We start from the raw sequence: 11,951 nt of genomic DNA on the forward strand, positions 1-11,951 counted from the left end.
AACCAACTTGGGTACATTGTCTGCCCGCAGGCGTAGCATCAGGGGGTCACAGGGGTTGCTATTGTGACCATTGTCCTTCCACTTAGGAGCCACCGCCGCTGTCGTTCTCTGGGTGGCAGGACCGCTCTGGATAGAGGGCGGGCGGGGGGACTGACTGAGTTAAATAGGCAGGCGATTGGTTGTTAGGATGCAGGGCGGTCCTAGCAACCAATCACCAGCTTGTGTTGTCCAAACATGCTGTGTCTCCCATCCTCTGCACTGTGTAAAGGTAAGACAGGAGGTGGGGGCAATGTGGATGGGGGAGCTGAGGACTGTAGTGGAGTGCGGTCACTGAGGATGTTAATAGGGGGGTGGGGGGTGGCTGAGGACAGGAGGATAATGGGGGGGGGGGGGGGTTGGCTGCAGATAGAAGGATAGTAATGGGGGGGGGTGAGGACAGAAGGATAATAGGGGGGGTTGGCTGAGGACAGAAGGATAGTAATCGGGGGGTCAGAAGTATAATGGGGGGGAGGGGTTGGCTGAGGACAGGAGGATAATGGGGGGGGGGGGGTTGGCTGAGGACAGGAGGATAATGGGGGGGGGGGTTGGCTGAGGACAGGAGGATAATGGGGGGGGGGGGTTGGCTGAGGACAGGAGGATAATGGGGGGGGGGGGGTTGGCTGAGGACAGGAGGATAATGGGGGGGTTGGCTGAGGACAGAAGGATAATGGTGGGGGGGGGGGTTGGCTGAGGTCAGGAGGATAATGGGGGGGGGGTGGCTGCAGATAGAAGGATAGTAATGGGGGGGTGAGGACAGAAGGATAATAGGGGGGGGTTGGCTGAGGACAGGAGGATAATGGGGGGGGGGTGGCTGCAGATAGAAGGATAGTAATGGGGGGGGTGAGGACAGAAGGATAATAGGGGGGGGTTGGCTGAGGACAGAAGGATAGTAATCGGAGGGGGGGGGGGGTGAGGTCAGAAGTATAATGGGGGGGAGGGGTTGGCTGAGGACAGGAGGATAATGGGGGGGGGGGGTTGGCTGAGGACAGGAGGATAATGGGGGGGGGTTGGCTGAGGACAGGAGGATAATGGGGGGGGGGGGGTTGGCTGAGGACAGGAGGATAATGGGGGGGGGGGGGGTTGGCTGAGGACAGGAGGATAATGGGGGGGGGGGGGTTGGCTGAGGACAGGAGGATAATGGGGGGGGGGGTTGGCTGAGGACAGGAGGATAATGGGGGGGGGGGGGGGGTTGGCTGAGGACAGGAGGATAATGGGGGGGGGGGGGGGGGGTTGGCTGAGGACAGGAGGATAATGGGGGGGGGGGGGGTTGGCTGAGGACAGGAGGATAATGGGGGGGGGGGGGTTGGCTGAGGACAGGAGGATAATGGGGGGGGGGTTGGCTGAGGACAGGAGGATAATGGGGGGGGGGGGGGGGTTGGCTGAGGACAGGAGGATAATGGGGGGGGGGGGGGGGGGTTGGCTGAGGACAGGAGGATAATGGGGGGGGTTGGCTGAGGACAGAAGGAAAATGTTGGGGGGGTGGTTGGCTGAGGTCAGGAGGATAATGGGGGGGGGGGGGGGGGTGGCTGCAGATAGAAGGATAGTAATGGGGGGGGTGAGGACAGAAGGATAATAGGGGGGGGTTGGCTGAGGACAGGAGGATAATGGGGGGGGGGGTGGCTGCAGATAGAAGGATAGTAATGGGGGGGGGTGAGGACAGAAGGATAATAGGGGGGGGTTGGCTGAGGACAGAAGGATAGTAATCGGAGGGGGGGGGGGTGAGGTCAGAAGTATAATGGGGGGGAGGGGTTGGCTGAGGACAGAAGTATAGTAATGGGGGTTGGCTGAGGACAGGAGGATAATGGGGGGGGGGGGTGGCTGCAGATAGAAGGATGGTAATGGGGGGGGTGAGGACAGAAGGATAATAGGGGGGGGTTGGCTGAGGACAGAAGGATAGTAATCGGAGGGGGGGGGGGGTGAGGTCAGAAGTATAATGGGGGGAGGGGTTGGCTGAGGACAGAAGTATAGTAATGGGGGGGGGGGTGAGGACAGGAGGATAATGGGGGGGGGGGGGTTGGCTGAGGACAGAAGGATAGTAATGGGGGGGGGTTGGCTGAGGACGGAAGGATAGTAATGGGGGGGGGGTGAGGACGGAAGGATAGTAATGGGGGGGGGGGGTGAGGACCGAGAAAACATTCGTAGCACACCCCAACCTTCAGTGCTGAAACACCCCACCGGGGGTCACTACATCACTCACCAGAAATAATGGCTGCTATTGAATCAGCGAATGCAATGCAGGAAAAAGAAACAAATCGATGCATGTTAAAAATCGGCACACAATACATAATGTTAGGCACGCAATTAACCCTTGATGTTAAGCCAGTGTCATTAGTACAGTGACAGTGTACAGTAGTATTACTGTATTGGTGTCGGTCAGTTCCCACTAAGTATCAGTTAGTGTCGGATTGCCCGCTGCCATTACAGTCCCACTATAAGTCGCTGATCGCTGCCATTAGTAGTATTAAAAAAAATATATATAGAAATTCCAGTATAAACCCCAGTAGTTTGTGGACTAGAGACCAATCCATATACATTTATTGTGGGGTGTTTTTGGTAAAAAAAAAAAAAACATGTAGCAGAATACATATTGGCCAAAATTTTTATTAAGAGATTTTTTTTATTACTATTTTTTTATGGGATATGTTTTTAGCAAAAAGTAAAAAAAGTCGTTTTATTTTTTTTTTTTCATTTTATATAATAAAAGCTAAAAAAAACCCCAGAGGTGATCAAATACCACCAAAAGAAAGCTCTATTTGTGTGAAAAAAAAAAATGTCCTATGAGTACAGCGTCACATGACTGCGCAAGTGTCAGTTAAAGTAGTGCAGTGCTGAATAACAAAAACTGGCCTGGTCGGGAGGGGGGAGGGGTAATTTCCCGGAGCTGAGGTGGATAATAAAGATTTTTATTTTATGTTTTGACTTCACACACTTGCAGGTTGTTGGTTCCGTTATGATGGAATAATGTTGCATTTTTGATTTTTATATATATATATTAGTGTCTTGAAAAAGTATTCATACCCTTTGAAATTTCCCACATTTTGTTACAACCAAAAATGTAAATGTATTTTATTGGGATTTTATGTGATAGACCAACACAAAGTGTCACATAATTGTGAAGTGGAAGGAAAATGATAAATGATACAAATAAATATGTGAAAAGTGGGGGGGGGAATTTGTATTCAGCCCCCTTTACTCTGATAACTAAAATCTAGAGGAACCAATTGCCTTCAGAAGTCACCTAATTAGTAAATAGAGTCCACCTGTGTGTCATTTAATCTCAGTATAAATACAGCTGTTCTGTGAAGTCCTCAGAGGTTTGTTAGAGAACCTTAGTGAACAAACAGCATCATGAAGGCCAAGGAACACACCAGACAGGTCAGGGATAAAGTTGTGGAGAAGTATAAAGCAGGGTTAGGTTATAAAAAAAATCTCCCAAGCTTTGAACATCTCACGGAGCTCTGTTCAATCCATCATCGGAAAATGGAAAGAGTATGGCACAACTGCAAACCTACCAAGACATGGCCGTCCACCTAAACTGACCGGCCGGGCAAGGAGAGCATTCATCAGAGAAGAGCCAAGAGGTCCATGGTAACTCTGGAGGAGCTGCAGAGATCCACAGCTCAGGTGGGAGAATCTGTCCACAGGACAACTATTAGTCGTGTTCTCCACAAATCTGCCCTTTATGGAAGAGTGACAAGAAGAAAGACATTGGTGAAAGAAAGTCATAAGAAGTCCTGTTTGTAGTTTGTGAGAAGCCATGTGGGGGACACAGCAAACATGTGGAAGAAGGTGATCTGGTCACATGAGACCAAAATTCAACTTTATGGCCTAAAAGTAAAACGCTATGTGTGGGGAAAACTAACACTGCACATCACCCTGAACACACCATCCCCACCGTGAAACATGGTGGTGGCAGCATCATGTGGTGGGGATGGTTTTCTTCAGCAGGGACAGGGAAGCTGGTCAGAGTTGATGGGAAGATGGATGGAGACAAATACAGGACAATCTTAGAAGAAAACCTGTTAGAGTCTACAAAAGACTTGAGACTGGGGCGGAGGTTCACCTTCCAGCAGGACAACGACCCGAAACATCCAGCCAGAGCTACAATGGAATGGTTTAGATCAGGGGTCTCAAACTGGCGGCCCTCCAGCTGTTGTGAAACTACAAGTCCCATGAGGCATTGCAAGGCTGACAGTTACAAGCATGACTCCCACAGGCAGAGGCATGATGGGACTTGTAGTTTTGCAACAGCTGGAGGGCCACCAGTTTGAGACCCCTGGTTTAGATCAAAGCATATTCATGTGTTAGAATGGCCCAGTCACAGTCCAGACCTAAATCACATTGAGAATCTGTGGCAAGACTTGAAAATTGCTGTTCACAGACGCTCTCCATCCAATCTGACAGAACTTGAGATATTTTACAAAGAAGAATGGGCAGAAATGTCCTCTCTAGATGTGCAAAGCTGGTAGAGACATCCCCAAAAAGACTTGTAGAGAAAGGGGGTTCTACAAAGTATTGACTCCGGGGGGCGCCATACAAATGCCCCTCCCCCACACACTTTTCACATATTTATTTGTATCATTTATCATTTTCCTTTCACTTCACAATTATGTGACACTTTGTGTTGGTCTATCACATAAAACCCCAATAAAATACATTTACGGCTTTGGTTGTAACAAAATGTGGAGAATTTCAAGGGGTATGAATACTTTTTCAAGGCACTGTATAATTATTATTATTTTTTTTTGCCCCCAATAACCCTTGCGGGGGGCGTCCTGTTTTTATAATTCCTTCCTGTTGAAGTTCTCTCCTCGTCTAACACTTCCCCTTCCTTGCAGTGATACTCTGGTGTCTAAACTGACGAAGAAATGACCCGATCTGACGATTGAACCCTGAGAAGTCCGGGTGCGGACGGACGGACGGGTCCCCCATTAATGTAGATGAATGAAGAGGCGATCGTGTCCCTGGCAGACTATGAGGACACAATAATTCCTGTTATGTTCTTTGTTTATATATAAAATAAATCAAATACCTTGTACCGGTATCTGGCTATTTATTTATTTTTTTTATATTTTTCTGGAAAATCTTTATTATTTCTTACAAATTGTAACCCCTTTACGTTTTCACCTCCTGGCCCTTTAAGAGGTTAAAGATGCTGAGAGGTGGGGCGGGGTTTTATGATCATGTGATTGGCTGTCAGTGATCTCCTGATTGAGAGAAGCCTTCGGGAGCTTTCCCGTTAGCCGCCGGCGTGTGATCTCCGCACAGCTGTGCTCTGCTGATTGGTGCGCAGAGAGGCAGCCGATCACTGCCAAGGCCCGCCCACCGAATGTTTGTGCACCTAGTCAGGTGATGGAGAACCTCGGCACCCCCAGATGTTTTGGAAACTACATTTCCCATGATGCTCAACTACAGTGCAGAGTGCAAGAGCATCATGGGAAATGTAGTTCCAAAACCTCTGGGGGTGCCGAGGTTCACCAATCGCTGTCCTAAGGGGTATAAAAACAAGACTTTATCCACACGAGGAGGGCTGGACGGGAGGAGATCAGGTTTAACTTCTTGGCGACCTTGGGAAGGCCGTCCACAAGGTTTAGGAGGGTGTCTATGGGAAGGTTTGACCATTCTTCAAAAAGAGGTCAGGCGCTGATGTTGGACGAGAAGGCCTGGCTCGCAGTCTCCGCTCTAATTCATCCCAAAGGTGTTCTAATTAATAATAAAAAGTTTTTTTATTATTGTTATTTATTATTTTTATTATTCATTCGTTACATTCCATTTGTTTTGATACGCCATTCGTTATTTCGAAAAATTCGTAACTTCGGGTAGATTCGTAATTTGCGAATATTTGGAAACATTTGTTAAAACGGGTTTTCCTTAATTCGGATATTTCCAAATTAACGAATTTTGTTTGAAATTCGTTAAAAAAATCATTCAGAATAAAACGAACTGCACGTCTCTAATAATTATTATTTGGCATCTGTGTCCCACTGAGGAGATTTCACTTCTCTTCCTGTCCTGGCGATGCAACAGGAAGTGAGAGGAAATCTCTATAGAGTGAGAAGTTCCCCTCTGGTGCAGTCAGGGCCCCGTTCCCACTTGTGCAACTTTTCCTGTGACTTTGGACATCGGAGTCACATGACAAGTCGTATCCAATGAGTACAGTTCATATCTGTGCTACTTCAAGTCGCACCGACTTCTAGTCCCTGCACTACGTTGGCCTGACTTTGATGCGACTTGAGGTCCACAGACCTCTAGAATACACAGGCACTGCTTCAAGTCGCATCAAAATCGCGGGGAAAATAAATTGCAGCAAAATCGCGCAACCTTCAGATCGCAGTGGTGGAAACCTAGGCTGATCCTGCCTAATACTAGAATGCTACATGAAATATGACACTGTCAGAGCTCCAACTATGAAGGGCAGCAGATGTGACACACGCCAAGGCCACCCCCCTTCTGTGCCACCTTTCCCTCATTGTGACAAGTCGGTGCCGGACATCCTCGCTGGAAGCCTGATTTGAAATTTCAGCTGGTGTGCAGAGGATGCTGTGAATTCCATCTAACAGGTGGAGAAGCAGCTTACAGTATACAGATGTGAGGTTTTTAGTTTTTTTTTTTTTTTTTTTTAAGTTTGTCTCATGCAAAAAAAAAAAAAAACAGTTTGAAAGATATGCGCTTCCAACTGTCACATCTCCTGTGCAGGTTTTCAATTTCTAGGAAAGCTGTGATTGGTTGCCCAACAGACCAAACAAAGCTTTTCATTTCTGTTATCAGCTTATTGATTCGTCAAAAACAATCTGATAACAGATGTTCTTCTTTATCAGCTCAATAAGTGATGTTGTCAGTAAAATAAATGTTTTTTTTTTAATGCAATCTATAGAAAAAAATTATTTGCATTAAAAAAAAACAAAAAAAAAACTTTTTTTATCTATACATAAAAATAATAAAAACGTTTTTATTTTGATGCAATCTATAGACAAAAATAATAAAAACTTTTTTTTATGCAATCTAGAGACAAAAATAATAAAATGTTTTTTTTAATTTTGTCTATAGATTGCATTAAAAAAAAAAAAAAAAATCTATAGACAAAAATAATAAAAACATTTTTTTTTTTCAATATTGACCTGTGTTAGTTTTCAGAACCGAGCTCGGATAGAGATAGAGAGAGAGAGATATTATATATAATATCTCTCATGCTGTATACTGCACATGGTTGCTATGGAGACCACATGGTCCTCTTGTGGTGAGTGTTGGCTTCATTTATGAAATGAAGCGGGGCAATATATGATACGACGAATATATACAGTTACTGAAGAAGTAAAGTTTTCTTTGTAAAGTGAATTGTAACCCAGTGAGGTGGATAAAGGGAAGCTCTGCTGACTTCATCGTCATCTCTGAGCAAAAATATATATCTTGTTTTTTATTATTTATCTTGCACATTGTTGGGTATTCTTTACAAAGTGAAAATTCCATTTAGCTTCACCTTATTCACTAAGCTAGGTTAAAAATTCTTTGTGCAGGCTTTGGATGTGCTGTTGATCTTTTGTTGGCCTGCAGGGGGCACCAGATTCACATTGATAGATACAGAATCTTGTATAGAAAAGTTTTCTCGGCCTCAATATTTCCAAAGTGTTACAATGTGAAAAGATCGGCTCTTCCTGACATTTTTTGTTTACATATAAAAAATCTGTATTTTTTGCTAGAAAATTTATTTATTATCCCCAAACATTATATTATTATATATATTGTACATTTAGCAGACACCCTAGGGAGTAAATGGCGAACATTGCAAATTTTTAGGTCACATGGCTTTTTGCGCAGTGCTTTTTTTAATCAAATTTTTCTGGAAAAAATACACTTTAACTACTCTACTCTATTTATCGGTATATAACACGCACCTTAATATTAAGAGGGAAGTTTCAGGAAAAAAAAAAAAAAACTTAAATTTTAAATAAAGAACTTTGAAGCTAAATAAGTGTCAGTGCCCATCATTGCAGCCTCACCAATGCCCGCGAATGCAGCCTGCTCAGTGCCGGATTAGACGTAGCCGGATCTCCCGTGTACTCGGCTCGCAGTCACGCCCAGTCCCGCCTCCTGTGATGGACATATCACGGGCCCAAGACATGTGACGTCAATGCTAGCAGCCATCGCTTCGCTCCACCAAGGCCATAGAGGTGATCATAGATGATCTGTTCTCTGTCCGCCTCCGTGACCATCCAGCCACACCATCTGATTGTTTTTTCAGGCGCGCCGTTAAAAACTGTAACACTGGCAAGTGGCGGGGGGGGGGGGCTGGGGTGGAACATCCCGGGCTTCCCCTCCTGCCCCTTCTGAGAACGATCCAGTTAATGAGCTGCTCGGACCGCTTTCATGAGAGAGCCAGCCGCCGGCTGAAAAATAGAAAAACTTTCACACCGGGGCGGTTTTCAGGCACTTTAGCGCTAGAAATAGCCTCTGCAAAGCGCATTAAAAAAAAATAAAAAACTCGATCTTTCCAGTGCGTCTTTTCAAACCGGGGCAGTGCGCTTCCGGGACGTTCCAAAAAGTCTTGCAAGCAGCATCTTTTGTGGGGGTTGGGATCGCTGTATTTAGCGCTCACAAAATGCCCCTGCCCATTACAATGAATGTGTAGCTCTTTCTATGCGCCCTTAAAAGCGTTTTGAAAGCGCTGCAAATTGGGAGTGTTTAACCCTTTTGGGGGTTAAAAGCGCTCCGCTAGTGTCCGAAAATTGGCGCCAAAGTGCTGTTAAAAACGAGCGGCGCTTTCAGTGTGAAAGTAGCCTGATAAAAAAAAAAAGTGAAAATGTAGAAAGTTGCACTGTCTCATAAAACAAAGAAAAAACTCTTATAAAAAAAAAATATATATATAACAAACACAAAGTATCAACTAATGATCAATAAAAAAAAACAAGTGTCCATGTGTATCAAAAATGATTCCATTAGTATTCCACCAACTGGATGTGTGATCCACAATTCCCAGTGATAATAAAGTATAACAATCCAAATGTTAATTAAATTGGCCTCTTACCAACTTCCACTGATCTCTAAATTATAAGAGATCATCTAACGCAGGAGGTAAGAAAATGCCCGATGCCTGGCCACATCCTCTGTGCGTCTCCCGACCTCCAAGATGGATGGATGGATGGATCCGACATCTCCAGGTTGAGCGTCCCAACACCTCTCCTTCTAGACTCCACACTGAAGGTATATTCCACAGCGCCCCAGCATGATGTCCCAGCATCGCGTCCCAGCACCGCGCCCCAGCACAACGCCCCAGCACAACGCCCCAGCACCGCGTCTCAGGACAACGTCCCAGCACCGCGTCTCAGGACAACGTCCCAGCACAACGTCCCAGCACCGCGTCTCAGCACAATGTCTCAGCACAACGTCCCAGCACGTCGCCCCAGCACAGCTCGCCTCACTCAGGATGGGCCAAGGAACAATCGAGTAAATGTAGGATGATGTCCTGGAGAAGCACCATTCAGGATCGGGTTATACTTAAATATCCCAAATTTTCACAAATCCATTGTTTAACAATTTTGGGAATATTTTTCATTTTTTTGTACACATTGAAAATTACTTAAAACAATTCTATGTTTTCTGAAAGCAGAGGCCCTGTAGAAGAGAAATATGTTAGTTGCAATTTGAAGTGGTAAGAGAGAATACTGCGCTAAATAGATAAGGAAAAACTATCTGCTGACACTAAAACAAGCAAAGTCCTAACCAAATGTAAAAAAAAAACAAAGTGAAGCACTAAACATAAAATAATATAACAGTGAGATACTGAAAATGTTATTGTACACAACATTTATACGTGTGATATAAGTCCAATGTTCATACATACGAAGGGCAAATTTGTGAACATGAAATACAAAAGTGCATCAAATAAATGGATTTCCTGAACGTGTGCCCATAAATAAATAAATGGTGAATCCTCTATCAAGGACAGCGATATTTGCAATCAAAGTAAATGTGTCTGTGAGACAAGAAGATCCTCCATTATGGAGATGTGAATGGGAAGTCTCCTACCAGACAAGTTGGACATCTATGGCCCAGCTATCACCCCAAACCCTCCACAAAGCTACAAGTCATTGTGAGGAAGAAGCTGCCCCTCGAAGACGAAGTCACGATTCTAGACGTGGATTCTCATGTAAAACGGGGAAGATAAATTGTGAGGAGCACCAAGACAGACACCCAAAGATAACTCAGCTCTTCCTTTATTGGTTAAAATAAATTCAAAGCCAACACATTTTGGAGGTCTTAGAATATTTTCTTCTTCACGGCTACAAAACGAGAAACATTCACAAAACTATTCATCCAACAAAACTGCAGGAACCTTCATTCTATGCAAATGGCAGCAAAATCAATTGTTCATAGGATATTTTCTCTCCAGGTTGAATCTTATTTATTCATACAGAATAGCATAAGTGTGCGCAACCTATAGCATTGGGGTGTTCACCCCAAAGCTCAAACACATATGTGTGTGTGTATATATAAATATATACTGACGGTGTCATGAGAGCAGAGATTGGTGTCAGTAGAGCAGTGTATAGTGTCAGTAGAGCAGTGTATGGTGTCAGTAGAGCAGTGGACGGTGTCAGTAGAGCAGAGGACGGTGTCAGTAGAGCAGAGGACGGTGTCAGGAGGGCAGTGGACGGTGTCAGGAGGGCAGTGGACGGTGTCAGGAGGGCAGTGGACGGTGTCAGTAGATCAGAGGACGGTGTCAGGAGGGCAGTGGACGGTGTCAGGAGGGCAGTGGACGGTGTCAGGAGGGCAGTGGACGGTGTCAGGAGGGCAGTGGACGGTGTCAGTAGAGCAGTGGACGGTGTCAGTAGAGCAGTGGACGGTGTCAGTAGAGCAGAGGACGGTGTCAGTAGGGCAGTGGACGGTGTCAGTAGATCAGAGGACGGTGTCAGGAGGGCAGTGGACGGTGTCAGGAGGGCAGTGGACGGTGTCAGTAGAGCAGAGGACGGTGTCAGTAGAGCAGTGGACGGTGTCACCCCAAAGCTCAAACACATATGTGTGTGTATATATAAATATATACTGACGGTGTCATGAGAGCAGAGATTGGTGTCAGTAGAGCAGTGTATAGTGTCAGTAGAGCAGAGGACGGTGTCAGTAGGGCAGTGGACGGTGTCAGTAGATCAGAGGACGGTGTCAGGAGGGCAGTGGACGGTGTCAGGAGGGCAGTGGACGGTGTCAGTAGAGCAGAGGACGGTGTCAGTAGAGCAGTGGACGGTGTCAGTAGGGCAGTGGACGGTGTCAGTAGAGCAGAGGATGGTGTCAGTAGAGCAGTGGATGGTGTCAGTAGGGCAGTGGACGGTGTCAGTAGAGCAGTGGACGGTGTCAGTAGAGCAGTGGACGGTGTCAGTAGGGCAGTGGACGGTGTCAGTAGAGCAGAGGACGGTGTCAGTAGAGCAGAGGACGGTGTCAGTAGAGCAGTGGACGGTGTCAGTAGGGCAGTGGACGGTGTCAGTAGAGCAGAGGACGGTGTCAGTAGAGCAGAGGACGGTGTCAGTAGGGCAGTGGACGGTGTCAGTAGGGCAGAGGACGGTGTCAGTAGGGCAGTGGACGGTGTCAGTAGGGCAGTGGATGGTGTCAGTAGAGCAGTGGACGGTGTCAGGAGGGCAGTGGACGGTGTCAGTAGAGCAGTGGACGGTGTCAGGAGGGCAGTGGACGGTGTCAGTACGGCAGTGGACGGTGTCAGTAGGGCAGTGGACGGTGTCAGTAGGGCAGTGGACGGTGTCAGTAGAGCAGTGGACGGTGTCAGTAGAGCAGTGGACGGTGTCAGGAGGGCAGTGGACGGTGTCAGGAGGGCAGTGGACGGTGTCAGTAGATCAGAGGACGGTGTCAGGAGGGCAGTGGACGGTGTCAGGAGGGCAGTGGACGGTGTCAGGAGGGCAGTGGACGGTGTCAGT

Source organism: Aquarana catesbeiana, linkage group LG08 (assembly GCF_042186555.1).
Source record: "Aquarana catesbeiana isolate 2022-GZ linkage group LG08, ASM4218655v1, whole genome shotgun sequence".
In the NCBI taxonomy this organism is placed as follows: Eukaryota; Metazoa; Chordata; class Amphibia; order Anura; family Ranidae; genus Aquarana; species Aquarana catesbeiana.